Genomic DNA, 12,141 nt, shown 5'->3' with positions numbered 1-12,141 from the left:
TCGTTATAAAGCAGAAACTAACACACCATTGTAAAACAATTATACTCCAATAAAGATGTTTAAAACAAAACAAAAAAAAAGGTAATATGGGATAGACCAGTTCTATAAAAAGAGAAATAAGAATAAATAAATAATAAAGCCAGTTGGTTTCTTATTTTTGTCTTGATACATTTAAAGGGAAACAGCATTCAGAATCATGTGATCTGGACTTCCCCGGTGGCACAGAGGTTAAGAATCCGCCTGCCAATGCAGGGGACATGGGTTCGATCCCTGGTTCGGGAAGATCCCACATGCCATAGAGCAGCTAAGCCCGTGTGCCACAACTACTGAGCCCGCATGTCACAACTACTGAAGCCTGCGCGCCTAGAGCCTGTGTTTCGCAATGAGAAACCACTGCAATGAGAAGCCCGTGCACCACAACGAAGAGTAGCCCCTGTTCACTGAAACTAGAGAAAGCCCGTGCACAGCAATGAAGGCCCAACGCAGCCAAAAATAAATAAATACATTTATTAAAAAAAAATAAAATAGAATCGTGATCTGCCCTAAACTGGTATTCAGTATTCAAGAATTTCATATTGTCAAATATTTAAAGATCTAACCAAGAATAAGAATGGCAAGGTATGTAGGAAAGTCTTAAGTCTTTTCCTTTTATCATATATGCTTTTCTTTCATATTTCACTCTACTTCCCAAACAATATAAAAGAAAACTGAGTTTAAAAGTCCCCAAAAATGTATGTGGAAAGACGTGTGAAAAGAAAAATATTACTGTCTTTGCCTTAGTGACAAAGGTAAAATATGCATGAATTGAATGTACTAGTTTAAACCAACAATTCTCAAAATATTTAAAAATTTTTAATATTTAAAATTTTAGCCTACTTATCCCTATTTTTCAATTGGAAAAGAATTTAGCACTAAAAAATAACATAAGAAAAACAAAATTAAAATTAAAATGGTGTAACATTTTAAAATGGCATAAGCAACAGCAACTGACCAAAACCATCAGCCTAAAACAACACTGGTCAGGCTCTAACAGAAAAATTTTCTTCCCCAAAGTTTCAAAAATACCAACTGTCTCTCTGAGTGTGCATGACCAGTCACATCTGACAAATTACCCAGCCTAACATGGCAGCCAGAATTCTTAGCAGACCACTGTGTTAGGGTTGTCAGTTCAAACTAAAGCCTGTCAAGTAAAGTCTAAAACCATGCCAATTAAAGGATACTGATACTTAGTCTTTAATCATACATTAAAAAAATGAAAGTCATTTGTTAACCAGAATTTTAAAAAGGATTTTATTTTTTCAATTTTCAAGCACTAATTCTTAGTTGACCAAGAGACCAAGGGAACATTTCAGGTCTCTCTAATTTAATCAAGAAAGGTGTTTTTAGAATAATTTTGTCAAACTTACTTATTTCCTTACTAGTGCTTCTTCCCAACATTACTGCCTACCTGGAGAACTCAGGAAACATTGTCTATCTGTTCAACCATATCTAGCATCATTTGTGTCATTTATGGAGACTACCAACTAAATCAGCAATGGTGGATTCATCAGCTAAGACTACCGTCCTATGGTAGAGCTGTAGGATAAAGTAAATTTCTCATGAAATTTATTTTTCAACAGCATTTTATATACTTTTTTTTCAGGATTTCCTTCTTTTTAAATTAATTTTTATTGGAGTATAGTTGATTTACAATGTTGTGTTACTTTCTTCTGTACAGCAAAGTGAATCAGTCATACATATACATATATCCATTCTTTTTAGATTCTTTTCCCATGTAGGTCATTACAGAATATTGAGTAGAGTTGCCTATGCTATACAGTAGGTTCTTATTAGTTATCTATTTTATACATAGTAGTGTATATATGTCAATCCCAGTCTCCCAATTTATCCCTCCCTTCCTTTCCCCTCTTTTGTAGTATTTTATAATCTTCACAATAGCTCAGACCATAAAGATGAGGAAGTCTTTGGGTAAGGCTTCTTTACACAAGCAAAGTGTGATCAAAAAAGAAGTAGGACTTAGCTACCAAAAAATATACCCAAGTAGCTAACAGACTGCCTAGATAACTCTGTCTTGAAGTCTAATTCCAGAGCCCAGATATCTGTACAAATATTTCTTGTTTATTAACTTTAATTTATTCCTAAAACCCTTATTGCTAAGTGAAAAGCCATTAAATAAGAGGGAAAAAATCCCACTGATTATAATGTGAAAATTTTGATATTTCAACTCAATCAAAAATACTGAAACAATTTTCACAGGTAGAATAAATACAACCACTGAACAATAAAAATAAGTTGTTATATGAGGAATTCTGTTTTTGTTTTATTCCATCCCATTTCTGACTTGTTCCTATCATTATTCAGATGCTGACATCTTGATTCTTCTCATGTCCTACTTGACATGAAATTTCAGCAATATCCCTCCTTCCTTGGTTTGCCTCTGTTTTCTAACTGGTTGATCATTTTATCTCTCTCTACTTACCCCTTCACATAGCAGAGCTGGTGTTGGTATGAATACTCACTTTTGAATCCCATTCTTCCTTCAAGACAACACAAATAGTACATCTTCTTTGAACGTTTTTATGACTGGTCCTGTCTCAGGCATTTACATCATCCCAGATACGATAAGACACGCACAACCCTTATATTCCCAAAGAATTTTGTGGCTATCCTAGGACTTTCCTCATTTATGTGGCAGCCTCCATATTCTAGGTTAGGATCTCCTTGAACATAGGAACCGTGTCTTGTTCATTTTCATACCCTCAAAGCTTTACACACAACTTTGTTATTTATTATTTATTAAGAGCTTACCATATATTCAAACTCTAAACTAGATTCTGGAAATAAAATGGAGAGCAAAAACAGTCATGAGTCTGCTCTTATGAAGCTCATTGTCTGGTAGGAAAGAGATATTAATCATATAATCTCAAAATTAATTGTAAGTTGTAACCGTGATGGAGACATACACGGAGCTTTGCACCTACAATTGAAAGATCAGACTTCATCAGGATGGCCTCTCTGTGGAAGTGACATGTGCACAGAGCTCAAAAAGATGCATTAATTAGGTGAATAGGTGAGAAATAAGCATCCCAGGTGGAAAGGGCACAATGAGTAAAGACCTTGTAGCAAGAGAGAGAAGACTGAATACAAGGGACTGAAAGAAGTTCAGTGTGGCTGGAGTGCTGAGGTTGAGGGTATGGGTAGAGCAAACTGAGGCTGGGGATGTAGGTAAGGGTCATATCTTGTAAGGATTTGTAAATGTGGAAAGATATTTGTCAATTTTTAAAGAAAACTGTGAGGTCACTAAGGGCTGGAAGGAGGAGGATAGCATGATTAGATTAGAGATGCATGTATACAATTGAGAGAGTCTTAGGAAAGTGCAGTAAGAATGGATAGTGGATTGAAGGTGGTGACTGATGCATAAGGGGCTATCAAAGATGAGCCTGGTTCTCTAGCCTCTGCAACTAAAAATTATCACTGCCATTAATGACATTGAAAATAACTGAATAGAACAAAGTTTGGAGGAGAATCGTGAGTTTGGCTTTGGACATGTTGACTTTGAGGTACTTTGGGGATATACAGGAGTTAGAAGTAAATGGTCAATAGATTATGAGGATCTAGAACTCAGATGGGTGGTCTTAGCTATAACTATAAATTTGTCTACCATCTGAAATCAGATAGCAATTGAAACTGTGGCTGTGAACAAGATAAAAAGTATAGCGTAAGGAGAACAACAAGCCTAAGGCTGAGATTTCAGGGACCACAGTACACTGGAGTGTGGGGACAGGACTATTTAAAATAATTATTAAGTAGAAAGGCAAGATGACCAGAAAAATATAACATGATTGCCCGTGAATACCAAGGGCCAATTTGTCAAGACTGATGAACTTAAATTTATAAAGAAATAAATCTGTCTCTATTGGGAACTTCTCTAGGAGCATTAGTTGCTCAGATGTAGGCATGGAGAAAAAGAAATGATTGGGTTGATTGATTTCACCCAGGGCTGGTGTTCTGCCAGGGGTTGTGATAAAATACAGCAGAACAAGGACATTTAGGTCACTATCAAAAGTGTTACTTAAATAATGACATCATAGAATCAAGACTGAATGAGGAAGAAAATGAATAAAGGAAAGGTTTTATGGTTGGGTGAAGGCAGAAGGGTCAATGCAATGGAGATCTTTCTGAAGTTGAAGAATGCTCATAGGGTGAGAAGGACAAGCTGGAAGCAGATAAGCTTGTGGTGAAAAAGTGGGAAATTTGAACTAATCATAGTTTTAGGTAAGCAATTACAGGTAATAGCAAGGCCCAAATTATTACCTTGTCATCATTGGAGTGAGTGTCCAAAGAGGAGCAAAGCAGTAGGTCACTGAAGATGAGAAGGTGGGGACAGGTCACCTGCGGATGAAGTGAAGTCATTGAGGATGGTGGTGGCTTTGTGCCAAAGATGTGATAAATGAGGAAGTGGGATGAACAGCTTTGCTTTGGGCTAAAATTTGAAAGATAAACCAAAGAGCGGTTTTAACACTGAGAAAAGTGAGAATTTTGAAATTTCTAACATTCAATGTATTGATATATCTATCTTGTAACAATAATATAATTTTAAATATTGTTATTAATCTATTTTAAAGATGAGGAAACTGGAATTTTGAGTAACTTGCCCAAGTCACAAATATTCTAAATGGCTGAACTGACAGTCCAAACAAATCTCCTGACTCTGGATCTTATAACCCCAAATTTAATTCAAACTCGATAGCCTCTAGACACTTAATGGTACATGTCTAGCTCATTCAGTTGAACATTAGACTCACACAGAACAACTGATGAATTTGGCCCCCGTATTATGTGTGACACTTAGAAAAAGCATGCATAGCAGGAATTTGAAGTCCTTTCTAAATTTGATGTTCCATTTCAATGACTTAACATGTCTTTTGAGATGAGTAAGTTTAATAAGCTTGACCATTCTCGAAGGTCCTAGAAAAATTTAGGCCCAGACATTTCCTGAGGTCCTTAGTAATACAAGTGATAGTTCCTCAATGAAACATCCTCAGAAACCATAAATGTCGTAGAAACTTGTGTGCCACTTAATTTTCTGGTTATTCCTTGTCATCACACACTGTAGAGTTTAATTCTTCATTTAACTATTTTCAAAACCATAAGTTGAAAGAGAAGAAGTTTGATCTTGGTCCACTGAAGAAAATGATTCTACACCCAGAATTAGATTCTTCACTTTGCATAAATCCTATTTTGTAAGAGTGAATTAATTATCCATAAAAAGAAATGAGTAGCTTTAGTTCTATTTTAAAGCTTGATATACCCTCACCAGCACTGGAAATTGAAAAGATCAATCTTGCAACAAATAGGAAGTTGCCTTCAAGACATAAAAGAGATTTTTAGAATGACTGAGTAGCTCAAGGAGGCACAAGAGGAAAAAAATAAGGTGAATGGAATGTTGCAGCAAATTGGCACTTGCCCCATACTTTCTTGGGTCATGGTCTTCTTAGAAAGAAAAGAAATTCTGTTTTTTGGGTTTTTTTTTTCCATTAATCTCCAGATTCTAGAGGCTTAAAAGTTATCATGGTTCATTTCATTCAAAGCCCTTCATACTCAGAGAACATAGTATATATTGGCTGCTTTTGGGCCACCAAGAATCCGTTCACCCTGACTAGTATTGGGGAATTCCATTCTCCATTATTAGACCACATGTTTAAGATGGAGCCTCCAACTCCAGGATCCAGGATCAGATCATGAGGCCTACTCTCTTACCCTGTCCCCAGTCAGTACCTTAGCGATAGTCATGTGACTTGAGCCAAACAAATCAGGACCAATCAGAGCTAATCCTGGGGACTCTACCTGAGTGACAGAAAAGGCATTCACTCTTTTAGATTAAATTAGGAAGGATGTAGATTGGTGTATCTTTAAAACTTAAGGGGGGACTTCCCTGGTGGTCCAGTGGTAAAGAATCCGCCTTCCATTGCAGGGGACACGGGTTTGATCCCTGGTCGGGGAACTAAGATCCCACATGCTGTGGGGCAACTAAGCCCGCGTGCCACAACTACAGAGAAGCCTGAACACCACAACTACAGAGAAGCCCACGTGCCACAACAAAGAGCCTGCACACCACAACGAAAGATCCCGCTTGTCGCAACTAAGACCAGACACAGCCAAAAATAAATAAATAAATACTTAACATTAAAAAAATAAAACTTAAAGGGAGAGTCTCTCTGAAAATAGTCAACACAGAGGAAGTCAGAGTCAAAAGACTGAAAGAAAAACAAAGGGGGAAAAAATAAAACAAGTTGTGGTGGCAACTTTTGTACATTGAACACAGACATGCACAAACTCTTCTGGGATTTTATAATATGCAAGCCAATAAATGTATTTATTGCACTGTCAGTTAAGATTTTCTTGTCACAAGTCAATGAATACTACCTGACACAGTGACTCAGTACCTATTGCCCAACTAAACATCAACATTCCAGAGACTTATACTGGATGAGGGAAACACAAGTGTATGTTATCCTAGAATTGTGGTTTCAAGATGCCCAGTTATCCTCAAATTTTAAGCAGGAGTATACCGTGATTTTGAGGGCCAGCTCCCCTGTATAATATAATTAGGCATGCAATTTAACCTCAGTTTCATCATCTGCAAAATGGGAATAATAATAGTAATATTTTGTGGAATTATTTAGCATAAAATTTGACAGTATATGTTCAGCTTCTAACAGAGCACCTAGAACATAGAGATATTCAATAATTGGTAGCTATTATTCTTTGTTGGTCTGTATATCTCCTCCATGTTGTTTATAAGCTATTCAAAGGAATCTGTATCTCTACAATGGCCCAGAACCTTGCACTAACTACGTAGTCAATAATTGTTTGTTGAGTGAATGAGTTAGTGAATAGTCTATACTCTTGTAGACCCAGTTCTTTTAGTCTCAATGGTGTCCTTGTTTGGATGGTAAGTTATGGGGTAACCCTATTTATACTATTCTTATTCTATGTTCCTAAGCCAATTTCTCCAGCTTTTAATCTAAGCAGGCTTTCTCTTACTTGGCATTCCAAGGACACAAAAAAAAACCTTAACTAGGATTATCCTACAAATATTTCTGTCAAATACAAGCTATTTTTTAATAAGTTTGTTAACAGAGGAAGACTTGGTGGTAGAGGACAGAGCACTGGATTTAGACTCTAAAAAGCCCATGTCCCGTAGCTTACTTCCTGTGAGACATTAGGCAGATCATGAAATTTCATTTTCCTCATTTGTAGTGAAATGAGATTAATAATCCCCACCACATGATAATTTTAGGTGATTAAATGAAATAATGTAAGTGAAAGAGTGCTTTGAAAACCTTCTAACAGTATGTCAATAAGTATGGATAGTGCTTTGAATTAATGACAAAAGGACTCATTCTCCTCTTCTTTCTACCTTGGATATAGTTGATTAAAAATTTTCAACTAAATTTACTGTTTCTTTTTAACAGTTGAAAAAGGGCATGACTGCGCTTTAAATTTTAGTACGAGTTTTATTATGGAATAGGGAAAAAAAAACAGAAGGAAAAAGAGGAATGCTTTTCACAAATGCCATTCCCTCAGCCTGGATTTTTCTTCTCTCCAATCCACCAACCCCATTCATCCACCCAGGCCCATCTGATGATTCTCTGAACACCATATAAGACTTAGATCACCTATCATCCACTATAGAAAAACTTCTTCCCCAGGTAGAACTAACCACCAATTCTTTGAAGACCTCATTGTATGTGCTGCTCTATTTCTATTTTTGTACCTGTCACAGAAAATGGCATTTATCTGTTTAGATGCTCATCTCCCCAACTAAGCTATAATCTCCTTGTAAGAGGGGCCTATTTATTACTTCGTCTTTATATTACCAACAATTAGCATAAACACTGACACCCAAAAATAGTCTGGATACCTGTTTACTGAATTGAATGGAATTGAGCATTTATTAATCGTGTACTGTGGATTAGAAAATATACTAGGTACTTTATGTACGTTCTCTCATTTAATCCTCAAAACAGAAAAGAGAACTATCATTTATCAGATTTTGTGACACTGAAACTCTGATCATTCCAAACTGCGTTGGAGGAGTTATTCCTGAGACATTATAGCAAACAAATGTAAGTATAGAAGCTCTGAAAAATCTAAAATCTAGTCATGTCCTTTATCTATGGGAGAAGAGCAGTAGTTAATCAATTTGAGCTAGGAGCTACAGGACCAAGGCTTACCAATAAAATAACCCACGGTAATCGAGCCAAGAATGAAGGATGGGGTAGGAAAAGATAAGGAAGACATATTCAGATAACAGGACTGTAATTATAAATGACTTATAGCCTCAGCAAAATTAATTGAGAAACTCTTGATATATGGTTAAGACTGGGCCCTAAATGACATTGACTGTGAGTTATGGCTTTCTGGTGTTAACTCTGAAAAAATTTCCCTGAAATGAGTCAAAGCTAGATCTATTCCAGTGACAATGCAGGAGATGGATAGGAAACGTGTCAAATGATTGATCAGATGCTTGACCACAGGGTTGTTGACTATAATTTTTAGAAATTGAAAGGCAGTTTTTACAAGAAATTGGGCTCTAAACTATATCATGTAGGGAGGAAAAAGGAAGGTCGCAGAGAACAGATCATCTCAGTGGCAGGTGATAGATTAGTCTCTGAATAATTTTTAAATTCCTCCATGATGACCTATCACTACCTTCTGAACATCCCATCCAACCATCACATTGTCACATTGTCACAAGCATTATCATTTTCAAACACAGAGCTGCTCAAAGTATTTTAGAGCTCCCAGTTTCCCACAGGATGAAGTCCAACCTTCCTTGTATGTCATATATTGTCCTTCACAATGTGGACCAGACTCACATTTGCAGTACTCGTTCCTTTATCCCTAAAACATGCTATATTCTTTCAAAAATACAGCACCTTTTGAACGCTATTCCTGTACCTGAGATGCTCTTTCCCTTTCCTGCTTTTTGGTGAATCCTATATATCTCTCAAGACCTAACTCAGATGTTGCCTCCTCTGAGAATTCCTCCTGAGTTCTCCTAGGTAGGACAGTGATGTCATCTGAACACTCATCTGTATAGAATTATCCTGTCACCTTATAATTATCCATCTCCCCCTTCCAATGACAAGCAGAAGCTCTGAATTATGAACCTTTGCATATACTCCAGGGAGTAATACTGGGGATTGTGAGCATCATTATGTACTCTAGGCCCTGGAATACAGTACTAAGCAAAACATACCCTTGCTTAATTTTATGGAGGTAAGGAAGAAGGAAAAGTATAAAATAAGTAAATATATGCAAGATGACAATAACTGCTATAAAAAAAATAAAAGAGGGTAAGGGGATAAAAGTGACAGGAGCGGGATTACACAGTCAGGAAAGATCTTCTGAAAAGGTGATATTTGGTATTTATCAGAGATATTTCAGCAGAGACACTGAGAAAGTAAGCTAGAGCACAACAGCATCTGGGTGGTACCCAAACAGGGGTGTATCTTAAGAGAATTATCCAATGTTCAGGAGCAAGAAAAGCTGGATGGAGAAAATAAACAACATCCAAAGAAGGGCTGAAGGTCAAAGCTGAGGAACTGGTACAGCATAGAGAGACTTAACTCTAAAGTCCAACCAACCCAAGTTGGTATCTGCATGTGCGTGTATGTGTGTGTGAGAGAGGAGAGACTGTAGATACCCCTAGAATTCTGAATTTCAAGTAGTCAAACTCAGAATGCAAATAGATTTGGATAACAAGGGACACTTTCATTTTCTTGTGTCCAGTGTCACAGTCAACACCACATGGAGATCTCAGGGCTGGGAATAAGTTAGCAGATCAGGATCCCTGGAGTCAAGGGTTTCTCAATAGTGGCAGCACTGACATTTTGGAACAGATTATTATTTGTTGTGAGGGGCTGTCTTGTGCACTGTGAGATATTTAGTGGCATCCCTGGCCTCCACCCAATCTCTAGACCAAATGTCCCCTTGGGGAAGGGGGACAACATGGCTCCCTATTAAGAAATACTGCTGTAGACAAAGGGACAGAGTGGAGGGAGAGGCAATAGTAGTTATAAAGACATAACCACAAACAATTAAAGCAAATAGGCCTACAGAGTCGAAATCAAATTTTAATTTGAGTTTTCATTTATGAGATAGCTATAGATAACCATAAATGTCTTCAAAACCCTGTTCCTGGACCCTTGAAAATCTTTAATTATCTAAGAGTTAGCCATACCTATTTCACCATACCAAACAAATGAAAATAATTTATTTTAGAAGAATTTTGAACAACCATGTTTGAAAAGGTAACAAGCATTTATCAAATCCTACTTTCTGACATATTACAATTAAGATCGTGTTGACTTATAAAAAATCTCAGGCTTGTTTTTATCTTCCCTAAGGATTGGACTTTTTCTGGAAGGTGTTACTTTTATTCCTTTTTTAGACAATCCTATATGAATGATTACAGTGTGTTAATATATGGTAATCAAAAGGAATGAGATTCTCTGACCTTCAGTATACATAATGAAAAAGATAGCTATATTTGAAGGCATTCTACTTCTGATTAGCTCATAACTTGGGGTGAAATAGCATGGACTGCTGACTCCCTTTCCTGAATCCTGATTAAAGATAACACAGAAGTGATAAGGAAGTTGATGGATACCAGATATTAAACTAAAATCTATGAAAAACTCCTGGGTAGAGCGTGGCTGGGTTGTTATGGGTGTGTACATGGGTGTGTGTGTGCATGTGTGTGTACCTTTGGGAGTGGGGGTGGATAAGAGAAAGGACAGTCTAGAACAAAAGTGGATTATGTGTGATAAGATTTCATTCCTCTTTGCAGACAGACATTGCCTAACATAGTAGCTAATACTTTCAGGGACATAGTCACCTGAAAAAATAGATCATTGGACATTTACAGAATACAAATATTTTAAAAGAAGAACAGCAGAGATGAAAAAGAAATAAAAGGAATCCAAATCGGAAAAGAAGAAGTAAAACTGTCACTGTTTGCAGACGACATGATACTTTACATAGAGGATCTTAAAGATGCTACCAGAAAACTACTAGAGTTAATCAATGAATTTGGTAAAGTAGCAGGATACAAAATTAATGCACAGAAATCGCTGGCATTCCTATACTCTAATGATGAAAAATCTGAAAGAGAAATTAAGGAAACACTCCCATTTACCATTGCAACAAAAAAAATAAAATCCTTAGGAATAAACCTACCTAAGGAAACAAAAGACCTGTATGCAGAAAACTATAAGATACTGATGAAAGAAATTAAAGATGATACCAACAGATGGAGAGATATACCATGTTCTTGTATTGTAAGAATCAACATTGTGAAAATGACTATACTACCCAGAGAAATCTACATATTCAATGCAATCCCTTTCAAACTACCAATGACATTTTTCACAGAATCAGAACAAAAAATTTCACAATTTGTATGGAAACACAAAAGACACCTAATATCCAAAGCAATCTTAAGAAAGAAAAACGGAGCTGGAGGAATCAGGCTCCCTGACTTCAGACTATACTACAAAGCTACAGTAATCAAGACAGTATGGTACTGGCAAAAAAACAGAAATATAGGTCAATGGAACAGGATAGAAAGCCCAGAGATAAACCCATGCACATATGGCCACCTTATCTTTGGTAAAGGAGGCAAGAATATACAGTGGAGAAAAGACAGCCTCTTCAATAAGTGGTGCTGGGAAAACTGGACAGCTACATGTAAAAGAATGAAATTACAACACTCCCTAACACCATACACAAAAATAAACTCAAAATGGATTAAAGACCTAAATGTAAGGCCAGACACCATCAAATTCTTACAGGAAAACTTAGGCAGAACGCTCTATGCCATAAATCACAGCAAGATCCTTTTTAACCCACCTCCTAGAGAAATGGAAATAAAAACAAAAATAAACAAATGGGACCTAATGAAACTTAAAAGCTTTTGCACAGTAAAGGAAACCATAAACAAGACGAAACGACAACCCTCAAAATGGGAGAAAATATTTGCAAATGAAGCAGCTGACAAAAGATTAATCTCCAAAACATACAAGCAACTCATGCAGCTCAATATCAAAAACACAAACATCCCAATCCAAA

Source organism: Eschrichtius robustus, chromosome 11 (assembly GCF_028021215.1).
Source record: "Eschrichtius robustus isolate mEscRob2 chromosome 11, mEscRob2.pri, whole genome shotgun sequence".
NCBI classification, from domain to species: domain Eukaryota; kingdom Metazoa; phylum Chordata; class Mammalia; order Artiodactyla; family Eschrichtiidae; genus Eschrichtius; species Eschrichtius robustus.
Note: the sequence above shows the minus strand (reverse complement) of the source record.